At 46.1% G+C, this 3,804-nt stretch overlaps 1 long non-coding RNA gene across 1 annotated transcript; it reads left to right on the top strand.

The window, feature by feature from the left end:
- The first annotated feature begins 1,554 nt into the window (after positions 1–1,554).
- LOC138798453 (uncharacterized) lies at positions 1,555–3,365 on the top strand. The gene is made up of 3 exons (XR_011364083.1): positions 1,555–1,606; positions 2,970–3,171; positions 3,256–3,365. It is a non-coding gene; the product is annotated as an uncharacterized lncRNA (long non-coding RNA).
- Positions 3,366–3,804: the final 439 nt, after the last annotated feature.

Raw genomic sequence — 3,804 nt, 5'->3', positions numbered from 1 at the left:
AACCACCACTAGATGGAGCTTACTGAATACTGGGTAAGCAATAACCTCAATAATACCACAGTAAAAAATACTGGGGATGAGCGATCACGTTCAGTTGAGCATGGTGCATCAGGATGCTGGATGGAGCTTGGTTAAGTTCCTCAAGCTGCTAAGGCTCGAAAAAGCTTTTTGGATGCACAATGCCCAGAGGTTATAATCATACTTACTACCCTGGTCTTCTAGCTTGTATTTTTAATATTGCCACTCAGACAATCAACAGCAGTAACAGAGCACAGTCTGGCTTCCAGGAGGTTAAAGCATACCTGTCGCTTAAAAAAACGTGTCATAGAGACATATGAAAAATGGGAGGACGGCGCTAAGCAGGATCCTCTCCTGGCTCTGTGTCACGTAATGAGTCCGTCTCCTAATGTAAGCCTATGGTGCCCGACCTACAAGTGACACTGCTGTAGTGTGGTCTCCTCCAAGCTCGTTCTCATAGTGGGTATAGGTCTTATTTTTATCGTTGATCTTTCACATATCGTTCGAACATCGGTCAGTGTAATAAGGCGTCATTTCCTGGTCTATCAGCCAGGAAAGGACGAGAACAAGAACGACCGTAAGTAACGATCATCATCCTGTGTAAGAGGGTGAACGATTAAGATTGAGATCGGTCGTTTGAGATTGTTTATCGCCGAAAAATCGTGTAGTGTAATACCACCCTTAGCCTCTTGGGGGCCAGACTGTCATTTTAGGTCAACCAGGTACACTCCTGCCTGCCATGTGGGGGGCAACTGGTTAAATACTTGAATCTCCCATTGTTTTTAATGTGGATCATTACTCAAGTCGAGCATTTGTGCATTGAAATATGCTTGACTTGAGTTACAAGTACTCGAGTATTTATGTTCTCGATCTACTCTACTCAATAACAAAACAAAAAAAAAATTGTTCTATGTAGACACACTATTCTCCGAGCCTCTCACTAGGCAGCAAAAACCCTGCTCTGTACTGATGATGGACAAGAACCCCAAAACAGCTGTATCTTCATAAACTTCATAAAGTGCTTTTATTCTTCTGTGCAAATAGTCAAAGAGACATCCTTAAAGGACAACTCCCACGAAAAAATGTTTTAGCTTATTTAACACACATTACAAAGTTATATAACTTTGTAATGTGGTTAAATACCCGGTCTGGCCCCCTTCCCCCACTTTCGGACCCCCGACCCCCCCGCCCGGAAGTTAAAGAATATATACATTGCCTATTACGATCGTCACGGTCCTCTTCTCCCGGGCGGCATCTGGTGACGACGACATCAGAGCCGGGGGGCGGTCCGGGTCTTCTTCCTCCTCGGCGTCTTCATAGAGAGTGAATGGGACGGAAAAAGCTGCTGGTGCACATGCGCACCAGCAGCCTTTTCATTGGCTGGAGCGCATCACATGGCTTCCAGCTTGCTCAGCCCTGATTGGCTGAGGTTGCTGGAAGCCATGTGATGTGCTCCAGCCAATGAAAAGGCAAGCGCACTGCCAGCCTTTTCCATCCCCAGGACCCGGAAGTCAGAGACATCGCTGGACGGCGGTGACGGTGAGGCGGACGGCGGGCGAATGGAGTGGCGATCGTCACCGGAGGAATGGTGAGTATGGTGTCTGTGTGTGTCTGTGTTTTTTTTGGGGGGGGGGTCCCACGGGAGTTGTCCTTTAAAGGAGACGTCAGACACGGGGAAAAAAGCCAATGGGGGAGATTTATCAAACATGGTGTAAAGTTAAACTGGCTCAGTCGCCCCTAGCAACCAATCAGATTCCACCTTAAATTTTCCAAAGAGTCTGTGAGAAATTAAAGGAAGAATCTGATTGGTTGCTAGGGGCAACAGAGCCAGTTTCACTTTACACCATGTTTGATAAATCCCCCCCAATATGCTTATCGCACCACGAGCCCGCGCTGCATCACAGAGCTCCCGGACCCCGCCGGCTGTCATATTCTCCCGAATACGTCACAACCAGGGTTCACAGCCACAGATGGGTGGGATTTATCCCACTCAGTCACTGGCTGAGCGAGGCATCCGTCATCCGGGTGGTGACGTAGCAGTCAGGGTCCAAGAACAGGACACGACTTTGCGCAGGTATCGGGACAGGGGACTATGACTTCTTTTTTATGTTCCCCCACTCCCAGCCCAAATTTTTTTTGGGCCTAGCACCTGACTTCTTTAAGCTCCTTATTTGCTGCAAGAGTTGGATTGCTTCTTCCTACCACCTCCAATCTCTATTCCTACTTTGGGTTCAACTTCCAGCTGACTGTCAATCAAGCAGAGACAGGGATGGGAGGGGGTATGAGAAATCATTTTGGCTTGCAGCAATTCAGGGGCTTGGGAACGCCTCTTGACACCTGACAACAAAGAGTAAAATATTTTCCTATGTCCTGGAAGCACGGACAGATATATGAAAGGTATGATGTGTCTCTATTAGAGATGAGTGAACCGGGTTCGGGTTCGAGTCCATCTGAACCCTATTGTTCGGCATTTGATTAGCGGTGGCTGCTGAACTTGGATAAAGCTCTAAGGTTGTCTGGAAAACATGGATACAGCCAATGACTATATCCATGATTTCCACATAGCCTTAGGGCTTTATCCAAGTTCAGCAGCCACCGCTAATCAAATGCTGAACGTTCGGGTTCGGATCGACTCAAACCCGAACCCGGTTCGCTCATCTCTAGTGTCTATGTCTTACTAGCAATCTAACAGTGTCAGCAATTTGGAACCTAAATTGTAGCTGAATGATTCACTTTAAGAATTGGTAATTGATTATAAGGAAAGCAACCTCCAGTAGGTGGCGCTGTAGAGAAAGTTCTTTTCCTTATGGAAATTAACGATGGATGATGGGTCTGCAACAAAATCGGTAAACAAAATCCATATGTTCCAATTGGTGGTGAGATCGCAGCGATATTACTGAATACGCTATTTTAAAGAGAACAAAACAAATTGCTCTAACACCCGTGTATAGATGCAGCCAGGTGTTACACCTATAATGAAGCGGCATAGCATTTCGGATCTATCATTGGATTGAAGACAACTGATTGAAGACGCATGGCTTTCTTCCATTTCAATGTTGGGATTGGACTCCAGCCCTTCCATCCAAGTTTACAGCATCCTCCTAATTGCCAGACAAGAGACTCGGCAGGAAATTCTCACCGCCTGCAACTTGTGTAGGTCGCACTTCACAAACTCTAAATGGAAGATTAGTTCCAGTGTGGAGAGCTCTTCACTATTAACAAGCTATGTCAACTCAGGATAAGAAGAACGGTATTATCCCGCTGTGTTTGTGAAGAGAACCAGGTGCCATGTTCCTGGAGGAGAGAAGAAGCTCAAGGACTTGCAAGTAACAATAACAAAAGGTAATTTGATGACAATGCTTTTTTTTTTTTAATGAATTATTGCAAGGTTTTTATCCAGAAAATGGGGGTGGGAGCCAAAGCCTTGAGTGGCCACTATGCGTATACTGTAATTAAGGCCGAGCTCCGGGATCCCATTTATTGAGGTTCATTTCCCTCACTATATGAGAGTCAATTACCTGATTATCTTCTGTTTCTTTCTATTGACTTAGTAGCCTGTAGTTAATGATATTCCTTTCCTCGCTGTAATGGAAATTTGCTCTCTGTGACTTCCTGCTGAACCTGCGGTGGACTTGTGCTTATACACAGCAGGCGATCAGTACAAGCCGAGCTGCAGCATAAAGCCGCGCTTTACCGAGCATCTGCTCCGTGACGGATTCACTCGACGGGGATGGCTACACTGAGATCGTGCAATCAGTGGAAGAGAATGTGGACACCAGTGACCAC

This window comes from Dendropsophus ebraccatus, chromosome 8, assembly GCF_027789765.1.
Source record: "Dendropsophus ebraccatus isolate aDenEbr1 chromosome 8, aDenEbr1.pat, whole genome shotgun sequence".
Classification (NCBI taxonomy): domain Eukaryota; kingdom Metazoa; phylum Chordata; class Amphibia; order Anura; family Hylidae; genus Dendropsophus; species Dendropsophus ebraccatus.
This window is presented reverse-complemented; position numbering and strand designations above follow the sequence as displayed.